At 52.5% G+C, this 10,476-nt stretch overlaps 1 long non-coding RNA gene across 2 annotated transcripts; it reads right to left on the minus strand.

Annotated features, from left to right (window-relative positions):
- Positions 1-421: 421 nt before the first annotated feature.
- LOC130846734 (uncharacterized) lies at positions 422-5,756 on the minus strand. 2 transcript variants are annotated; one of them, XR_009051620.1, is made up of 3 exons: positions 4,254-5,756; positions 3,796-3,922; positions 422-2,773 (listed from the first exon to the last, which is right to left on the minus strand). It is a non-coding gene; the product is annotated as an uncharacterized LOC130846734 (long non-coding RNA). The 2 variants fall into 2 exon arrangements; XR_009051619.1 differs by having other exon boundaries at positions 422-3,922.
- Positions 5,757-10,476: the final 4,720 nt, after the last annotated feature.

Here is a 10,476-nt window from a genome sequence, read left to right on the forward strand (position 1 = left end):
TTGAGAACTTCCACCACTGCCCACCTTGACGACAGATCCATCAAACATTCTGGAAGGAATTCCAGAGCTTTTTGTCTGCAAATATTTCCACTCTCTCAACAGCGGCCACTCTCCAGAATGGAGCGCATAGCATGAAAAACATTTTGCAGGGATGGGGAGAGCTGGGGTGGCGGGGCTGATTTGATCTTTCGGTTACTAACCTCCCCCCTTCACCCAGACAGTAGTGGGAGCACAGTGTGATTTGCAGAGGTCACCGTGGCCCCAGCCCCCAACACTCTTCCTTATGGCCACATAGTGATCTACTTGGGACCAAAACAAGCACATATGTTCTCTTTGGACCCCCAGAAAGCAGGACGATTTACAAGAAGATCCAGAAGCGAACAAGGAGAATATATTAAACCCATATTCACCTTTATTATTATTTTTAAGCTCTTTATTGGACCATAATTGCTTTACACTCTTGTACCAGTTTTTGAGGCACACCAAAGTGAATCAGCTGTATTTATACATATATCCCCATATCCCCTCCCTCCTGCGACTCCCTCCTGCCCTCCCTGTCCTGGCCCTCTAAAGCATCACCCATCATGAAGTTGATCTCCCTTTGTTATACAGCAACTTCCCACTAGCTAACTTCCCACTAGCTATTTACAGTTGGTAGTGTGTATATGTCTATGCTACTCTCTCACTTCGTCCCAGCTTCCCCTTCGCCCCCCACCCCTGACCCCAGCCCCATGTCCTCAAGTCCATTCTCTGAATCTGCATCTCCACTCTTGCCTGTCACTGGTTTCATCAGTACCATTTCTCCAGATTCCATATATATGAGTTAGCATACAATATTTGTTTTCCTCTTTCTGTCCTGGTCAGTTTCTGAACACGCAGCACACGCTGAGCAGAGCAGGGTCCGAGTGGGGGCGGGGGGGGGGGGGCACGGCTTTCTCTTCGTCCTCCTAGTGAGATCCTAGAGACAGACCTGGGTCATCACGGTGTGTCCGACGCCCATCTCACAGCATCTCACACAGTCCATGGTGCACAGGGCTTAGATGGTTAGCCAGGGGTCTCGAGAACATTTCTGAATTCTCATCTGTCTCTGGGAAGTTACACCTCCAGTGGACTCAGATTCCACGTCTGTTTAAAGCATTCTTACTGACGATAAAATGATATCAGGTATGCAAAAGCTCTTTGGAGAGTAGGAAGCATAAGTGAATGCAAGGTACTTTTATTACAAAGCATGGAGTGGGGTTGAGATGTGAAGATGAGAAGTAAGGGAATCTCAGGCTGGGTGGTGGGGGTGAGGGGCGCAGGCCTGGGGAGGGAAGGCGAGGCTATTGAAAGGAGAAGGTGAGTAGACCAGCTAAGTGCTTTCGTGTGCGCTATCTTGCTACTCAATTTTCACAGTATCCTTATTAAGGTAAACATCATTTCCTCATTTTTCAGATAAGGAAACAGGTGAACACAGTGGAGCAGGTTGTCCACTCTCATCAGTTCCTAAGTGGCCAAGCCAGCTCTTCTCACTCTCAAGCAGCCAAGTCCTTAATAAGATGAAAAATTGCTTCCTGGGGTAAAAGTTAAAAGTGGCTTTTAGAGGATGACGGCCTCTCCAGGAACTAGTTGAGGGGAGGAACTTTTAGTGACCGGGAGTTTTGAAGGTCAAGTTTAATAACCCAGGGCAATTCTGAGAAAGAAATTGGCCTTTCTTGAGATGGGCCCCAGCAAATAAATGTGCTCTCCTCATTTCAAAAGCCCGAATCTCACAGAGGCAGTGTGCAGACCAGAGGGGTGAGGCCTGCCCACTTGACTCTCTCTCGCAGCCTCGCTGGATGGGCAGAAGGCACGGAAGACACTGTCTGCTGATCAGCAACTTGGGCAAAACTTAATTGCTTCCCTGAACATGAAACATATCAAACTGCATAAATAAATGTGCTTTAAATTATTAATAAAGGCATTTACATCTGAAGCATGAAAATTAATTTCATTTCTTATGCTAAACTGGCTGGCGTGGCATGTGATTTGAAGATTCAAAGATACAAAGGGCAGGGAAGAAAATGATGGGAGTTGTGTTATCTTGGGCATTTTGCATTAAAGATCCTGGAAAATAATAAGAAAGAAAGAAGGAGTGGAAACACAGGACGGGAGGAAGTTCTCCTGCACACCCAGATGAAAGCCACTTCATCATGAGAAGCAAGAATGGAGAGGCCACCTTTCCTCAGGCCTCCTGCATGTTGAAATGCACTGGAAGACTCAGGGATCCTGGGTTTCTGGGAAGGCTGAATTGCTTGGCTTTCTCAAGAGCAGACATAATTAAAGCTGAGGTTGGGATGGGCGCGTCAGATGAGCTTGCAAAGCAGGCTTGGAAGCATCAGCTAATGCCTGTGTGCCTGGAGGCGAAGGGACCCAGGGACCCCTGCCACCCACTCACAGCCCACCCTGACACTGTCAAAGAGTCATCCCTTCAGCTTCAGGAAGCAGGGTGGTATCAAATAGCCCTGCATCTGAACCCCAGCTCAGCCACTTACTAGTTGAATATCCTTGACCCAAATTCTCCTCTCTGAGCCTCAGCGCCTTCATCTGCAAAGTAGGTTAATAGTATCTACTTCACAGCATCTTGGTAAGGATGCAGCATGGCATTTGGGAATTGCTGAACCCTGAATCCAGGCACTATTAGGGTAAGTGATACTCTCACCCACGTTCTCTGATATTTTTGATATCCATTGATAATGCCCAGATACTTTTATTTTGTAGGACAGTAAAGGAGATGTTAGACTGGGGGCTTGGTCTGAGGAGAGAGCAGAGAAAGAGAGATGATATGGGACTTCTCATCCAGCCCCTGGGACTGGGTTGAGCTCTAAGAGGTCCAAGGAAAGTCACCTGTCTAAGATCATGCAGCTTGTAAACAAACCACAGAGTGGGGATTTAGCACATGGTGCTCTGACGGTGTGGAGAGGGTCAGGCTGAGCTGGGGTTAAATCCCAGCCCTTCCTCTTAACAGCGGCCATCGCTGGCATGGGATAAGCCCTTACTGAGTGCCGTGCACTGTGCTAAAAGTTTTGCAAGCATCACCCGTACATCTTCACAAAAGCCCCATCACAGAGACACCCCTGTTATCCTTGCATGTAGAAAGAACATCGTGCTTCAGAGAAGCTAAGTTTCCTTGCCTCTAGCCTAGTGAGTAGAAAGTCAGGATACCAGCCTCTCAGGCCAGAGGCCACACCTCTAACTATGAGCCCTGCTGCCTCTCATTTTGCATATTCCGCTTCCCCACCTGTGGGACAGATGTGACAACACTGAGTGCACAGAACTGTTGTGTGGACCAGAGTGGGCCACAGCGCCCCAGCACAGAGTGGGCTCTCAAAGGCCACGTGTTCCCTCTCCCAGGCCACATGGCTTCCCTGACCGAAGCTGGGCCCAGAAGAAGGAAGTGAAAAGACAGACCCAAGATGGGCGACTGAGCAAGGAGCCTTTGCTCCAGGATGGGACAGGTGCCGGCCTCAGAGTCTGGCGCTCGCCCAGGATCTGGGCATCTGCCTCAGCCCTGCCCTGGATCTCTCTTCCTAGCAAGGGGTAAAAAGCACAGCTGGTCCTTTTTCCAATGATTTCCACTTTTGTTGCAATTAATTAATGCCCGTATCCCGTTTTCTCTGCCGTGTGCTGTTCATTTTGCTATTTCTACCAGTAAAGGACATGGCTTATCTGAAAGAATGGTGGCTCTAGTGTGATATGGGCCTCCATTTGAACCCTGGGGGGTCTTAGGCAGGTTGCCGTGCCAAGTTCCTACCCGGCAATGAAGGGCTCCCTTACCCAAGATTACGGCCAGGTGCAGGTCAGGGCCGTTCCGTCACTGCGAGGGCATCAACTGCTTCTCCAGCAACTGCCCAGGATGCAGCCTCAAAGGCAGCACAGTGGAACAGTGCAAGCAGGAATATGTCTAAAAAAAAAGGGGACACCGGCTGCAACTTTTTTTAGTAGTTTTTGTTTCTCAGATACTAGTCTTCCTAATTGCCTTTGAAAACGCTTCCAAATTGCAACACGATAAAAAATTTCTTAAATAAAAATGTAATTAATGCTTATTAAAGACAGTATATTAGTTTATTTTGAATTTACGATACAGGTGGACATTATATTATCCATCTTTAGATTTTATAGCAAACGGGGGCACCTCTTATAATCATAGTATGAAGTCAACATGAAGGCCCATTGTATAGGACTTGAAGAATAGTTTTATATCTTACAGTCCAATAGAAGTTTACAGGTGTTACCTCTTTTACGGCACTGTTGGTTGCTGGTGTGATTTAGCCGTCGCTGGGACATCTGTTGGGAACGTCATTGTCAACGACTGCATGGCACAGTATAGGTGCTAAGAACAAAGTGTTAACAGAGCAGGGTATTCCTGAATCCCTCATGTTTTGTGTTGGGCTTGGGAGGAAAAATCCCATTTTCTCAGAAATTGCTTTCACCCTGAGTCAAGAATTCCACTTGGAGGACAGGAAGAGCTGAGCTACCCACTGTCTTCAGTACTGTCTTCTCTTCCTTTCTGGGTCCCCTCTCTGTCCCTGGGTGAGCAACTCTGAGCCCCCTGAAATTGTATGTAAACCTACATGTGTCTTTTTCTGGAGACACATAAAATAGCAAGAACCAGACTTTGCTCGTGCTGGCTGTGGCTGTCCTCAACCCCAAACTCCGTCCTGATCCCGCCCTCAGCCTCCTGGCCCCTCTTCCTCCTCTCAGCCCAAGAGCTCAGCTCTTGGTTGGGCTGGGAGTCTGGCCAGACCTGACCCCCAGCTCCACACCATGTGATCCTAAGCAAGTCTCCTCGTCTCCCCATATGTAAGTCAGGAATGAGGTATCTCCTCCACGGGGTTGATGGAACACCCCTATATGATCTTGGAAGAGACAGTGACTTCTCAACTGTAAAAAACCATTGGTTATCATTCTTCTATCAACCAGGTGATCAGCAGACACTCATCTAATTGGATTCATTTCTCCTAAAATAGCCGTGGTCCAGATGGAAGGAGGGGTACTTGGGTTTCAAAAGATGAAGTTGAAGGAGAAGGAGCTTCTCCCCTCCTCTCCCTTCCCCACCCGATCGTGGATAATGGGGCACCTCTCCTCCCCCACTTAGAGGTGAGCTGGGGAGGGGGCTTCCTGGGGAGATGCTGATCTGAGTGGTGAGCCCACCAGTCCTGGGCTGGATCTTGGCTGGGCAGGGGCAGAGTTGCCACAAGCCACTCCCTGCCTTTCACGCCCTGTGCTCGGGTGTGGGGGACCCCGCGCTCCCTGCTCCCAAGGATGCCAGGTGCACACCTGGCCTGTAACCCCAAGCGGAGCCTGGGCCTTCTTGGATCCATCGCCCAGGTGTGTAAGCCACCGAGGTCAGACCCTGGAGGGAAGACGTGGCAAGGGGTTCCTGAGCCGCTAACGTGCTTCCTGCTGGGCCTACTATACCTCGAAGTAGCAGAATGTCAGACTCTCATTTATTTATTTGTTCAGTAAACACGTCCTAAGCTGTTACTATCAAGCAGTTTCTATGACAGTCACTGGGAATACGGAGATCAGAGGCGGAGGAGAAGGAAAACCTAGACTAATGGTCTCCTTTTCTCTCTCACATAAATTTTTCTCTGTTTGTGTCATACTGGGTTTCTGTCTCTCCCCAGCGCGCACACCTTCTGTCTCCCTGCACACACGCGCACACACACCTCACCCCCTCCTCTCCCGAGAGGCCCCTTGGCTGAGGCTGCTTCCTGGAAGCCAGAGGGAGCTCCGTGGGAAGAACAAGTCAACGCGACAGGCAGACCATCCTGCCCCGCCCCCAGCCCCCCTTCTCCCCTCCCCCACCCCGGGGCCGGCTCTGCGCTCCTCCCCGCTGCGCTGGACCAGCCTCAGGGGCTCCCCCAGGCCCTGTTCTGCTTCACGTCAGTTTCTCAGATTTAGGAGAAGAAAAAGACAGAAAGGGAAGCCTAGGGAGCCCGGCTCGGGGCCGGGGTGGGCGGTGCAGAGGGGAAGGGGCCCCCGGCTTGCCTCAGAGCAGACGTCGCCGATGCGCTGTGGTCGCCCTGCGGTTCAGGCCCGGGGCTCATGCAGGCGGCTGTGGGGAGCGTGATAACCGGCGAGCCGATTCGCAGAACTTCTGAGGGTTTTGTAATAAAAGGTGACAGCACAAAGCCGGAGATAACAAGGGGCCTCGGCGCTGCGCCAAGAAGCTGGGCGGCAGTGACGACGGAGGGCAGGCCCGAGGCCCGCTCCCCCCCCCCGGCACGGGAGGGAAAGTGGGGCTGCCTCGCGGCAGAGACGATGGAGCCACTCGGAAGAACCCCCTCGTTCTCGGCTGGGGCGGGGCTGTGACAAGCACGGAGGTGAGCTCAGGCCGCTCCTTCCTGGCGAGCTGGGAGTCCACACACGTCTCAGGCCGCAGGCACCTGCCCCGGGGGTCTCCTCACACGCTTGCCATCTCAGTGTAGACACGACCCTGGCCCGGGAGGCAGCAGGACTGATGAACACACAGGGAACAGATGCCTGGGAGGGAGAGCCCGACGTGAGGCAAGGCCCGGTGCCTCAGACACCCTCAAAGTGCAGACAGAGCCACTGAGGCAGGGACCCGCTGATGCTCCCTGGCTGTGGGACCATGTCCTCGTTACTTACCATGGCATTCAAGGCTGCCTCGCTCTGGGCCAGCCTACCTTTCCAGCACCCTCTCCTTCCACTTGCCCCATGGACGTGGTTGTGCCCCCCAGACCATTTGCCAGGCACACCGCATACCCAGCTCTTTGATGCTTCAGTGCCTTTGCCCCTGCCAGTTCCTTTGCCCATAATGCTGTTCCCTCTCCCTCCTGCCTGGATGACCCTTCAGGAACCTGCTCAAATATTTTCTCTCCGCTGAAGACTTTCTTTGCCCCTCCAGGAAAGAACTCACCCAGCCCCTCCACCATGTTTGCCTGTGCAGCCATTTGCTTTGCATACCCTCCACCAAGACCATTTCTTTTCCTGTTGGTCTCTCTTCCAGGCTGTGAGGAGAGGGATTGTGTCTTAATTTACCTTTCACTCCCAACCTCTAGGTCAGAGTCTGGCATTTGGTGGTCACCTGATGTTGATGGATGGATGGATGGATGGTTAGATGCACGGATGGGAAGGATGAAGGGAGGATCCAGGCCAGTGCTCCCTGGTAGGGCAAGTATCAATACTTCAGAGTCCACTACCTCCAAATGAGGCCAACCTAGGACCTGTACTTCCTCCCAGGCTAGAGGCCTGGGGTCCTCCTTCTGCCAGAAAGTGCTCTCCTTCTCCGCCTTCACAGTCTGATACCTTGCATCCCAAGTAAGTGCTTGAGCCCTGTAAAGTGGTTTGAACCCCAGAGCCTCGGAAGGCATCCTGGGAACCCAGCTTTCCCCTTAGAAATCCCCCAGAGGCTGGCAGACGCGTCCCCTCGGCAAGTCCCAGCCTGCTCTGCGTAGAGCAGGGAGAGGGGAGGGCTGATCAGCCGCAGGACGGTGCCATAACCACCCCCCACCCAGGCCCGGCTCCTCACTGCCGTGTGCCTCCCTCCCACACCCCTTAGGGTTCTCCTGCCCAGGACTGGGATCCTCAGGGCCCCTCCCACGCCTCAGGGTGACATCCGTGTCCAGCCGCAGGAAGAGGCTTTACCCCCGGAGGCACAGGCGTGAGGCTTTCAGAACAGACACCAGCCTTGCCCAGAGCAGATGCACAGGGGCCAACGGTGGGCAAAGGCTGACTGAAACTGGTTTAAGCCAGACTTAGCTGGTTTGGCTCTGTCTGAGCGGTAGAGGAAGTGAATGGTTCACACCTGGTGAACTGGAGTGGCCAGGGGTGTCTGGAAGCGTTTTCTACAGCTGTATCCACTGCTGAGTGCATGGGAGACGCGGGCCCCGCCCTGTGGCTCCTCACAGGACAAGGGCCCAAGGCCAGCCTGCAAGAGACACCCCAAAACGAGGCTATGATTTCCTGTCTTCTCAGCCCAGACCTGGCCCAACCCTGTTTGGCAGGGACCTTCAGAGAAGTTGGGGAGCTGTCTCAACTTTCCTGCCCTCGACACACAAGGGTTTTCAGAAAACTCTGTCCACCTCTGTGTCCTTTCTCTGGAGTCCTTCAGAGAATTATTTGTATGCGTGGCTTGTGGGCAGCCTGACTTGTGGTGGGTGTACTCCCGTCTGGAAACTTCCATCTCCACCATCCTCCATGGAGCATCAAGGCCAGGCTGCTGCACCTCCAAGGACGAGGTAGCCATGGCAGCCGGGCTCCTCAAGTCCTTGCCCGGTTTGCCCTGGGAGGCTCGCGCTGCAGAGACACAGCCAGGCCTCTGCTGAGCTGCCCACTCAGGCCACCTCCCAGCCCTGCCTATTTTTCTAAACAGAAATAGGCCTTTCCTGCTCCTCTTACCCTAGAAAGCTGAAATGCTCCTCAGAGAAGCAAATGAAAGGGGAAACCCAAACTAAAGACACCTATAGGGACTCTCAGCTCTGGGGAGAAAGTGACCAGCACTGGGACCACAGCAGAGCTCACAAGTCCTGACCTCCTGTTTCCTGGCTGTGCTGTCGTAAATCCCTTCTCTGAGCCTCAGTTCCCTCCCCTGCAAGATGGTCGTGACCGCAGAACACTGGTACACATGGTCATTTGGAAGCATTTGGTGAGATTTGGATTCTGAGCTTAGCAGGGACGGCCCATAGTAGGTTTCAACAGACAACAGTCCCCTTGCTGTCCCTTCACTGCCCGCGTGGGTTTAGGGTCTCCAGCTGGAGCTCTCAGGGCCTGGGAGCCCACCCGGTGGGTCTGAATCCTGGCTGCGTATGCCTTAGGAACTAACCTAGCCTCTGTGACCTGCCCTCTCCTTTTGGTGATGTGGGCCCAGTCACAGTTGCCCCATTGGAGGGCCGTCGGGGGCTGCATGAGAGGACACAAGCAAAGCGTCTAGCTCAGTGACTGGCGCATAGTAAGTGCTCAGTGAACACTGGTGGCTCTGTGGTTATTTTTCCCCCATGCACCCAAACCCAAGCACCCGGCTCTCGCCCTTAATGCTACAGTCACAGACACCACGGCCCCTGGGGCCCAGGAAGAGCCAGGTGGGGGTGCTGCCCCAGCCGGAGCCCTCAGAAGCTGCTTCTTCAACCACATCTCCCCACTGAATCAACATCACCTGTGGGGCTCTCGGCACCACAGTGTCACCCACAAGGAACCCTGCTCCGGGATCAGGTCAGGAAAGCAGCCATTGAGTTCCCAGAACAGCAGAACAGTTCCCTGCAAGCTCACCGCCTGGGCCCAGGTGCACTGGGAGGTGCGTGGAGAGACAAGCTTCCTCCGTGTGCCCGGCCTGTGGCCAAGGTACCTGGTGGGAAAGCAAAGGTTTGGAGTCGCAGTGGTGGGGCCGGGGAAAACCCAGAGACTGTTTCATAGCGGAGAAACCCAGGTTCAAGAGGGGAAGTGAATGCACCAGGTCACTTGACAGCCAATGCTAGCTCATGTCACCTGACTCTTGTCACTGCTTTGCCACCTTACTACAGGCCAAGACTCCAAGAGCTCTTTCTTCATACGCAGACGTGTACAGTTTTAACTGCTTTTGAAAAGGCATCGTTTTTATACCTGACTTCTGACCATGTTCTTCCTCAACTTTTTGTTGTGATGCTCTCTTTTGAGGTGAAATTCACGTAACATACCATTAACCACTTTAAAGCATACAGTTCAGTGGTATTAAGTGCATTTACAATGCTGTGCAACCACCAGCTCTCTCTACTTTCAAAACTTCTCATCACCCCATACAACGCCCCGTACTCATTAGATAAGCCCTCCATTCCTGGCCCCTCCTCCAACCCCCTGACAACCTCTAATCTCCATGGATCTGCTATTCTGGATACATCATAGAAAAGGAATCACACAACATGTGACCTTTGGTGTCTGACTTCTTGCAGTCAGTATAACGCTTTCCAGGTTCATCTATTTATAACATGCATCAGTGCTTCATTCCTTTTATGGCTAAATCATATTCCATTGTACAGATACACTATTCATCCACGGATGGACATTTGGATTGGTTCATCATTTCTAAATATACAGAAAGATTGAAAGAGTAACATACTGAGGACCCGTTTTCCCACACCCCTGACTCTGCAACAGGATCTGGACCAGGACGAGGTGTTTCGGCGTGACATTGAAGGAGGGGCTTGCTTCCGAGGTCTGCAGGTGCAGGATGGACCCGGAATGGGATGACTTCCTCCAGGTTGCACCCGAGGCATCTCGCCAGCCTCATCCTAGTCCTGGCCCTGTTGGACCGTTTAAATCTGTTGCCATACTTGCTTTGTCCCACTCTGTAAACAGTGGTTTTTGCTGAAAAGTTTGGAGATGGGTTATGGACCGTATGACACTTCGCTCCTCGGTTGCTCAGCTCACATCTGCTCCTAAGGAGGTTGCGCTTCATAACAGATCCATTTCCCACCGCGATTCCACGTCGCCTCCATCCCCCATTCATCACCACATTTC

This window comes from Hippopotamus amphibius, chromosome 2 (genome assembly GCF_030028045.1).
Source record: "Hippopotamus amphibius kiboko isolate mHipAmp2 chromosome 2, mHipAmp2.hap2, whole genome shotgun sequence".
NCBI lineage: Eukaryota > Metazoa > Chordata > Mammalia > Artiodactyla > Hippopotamidae > Hippopotamus > Hippopotamus amphibius.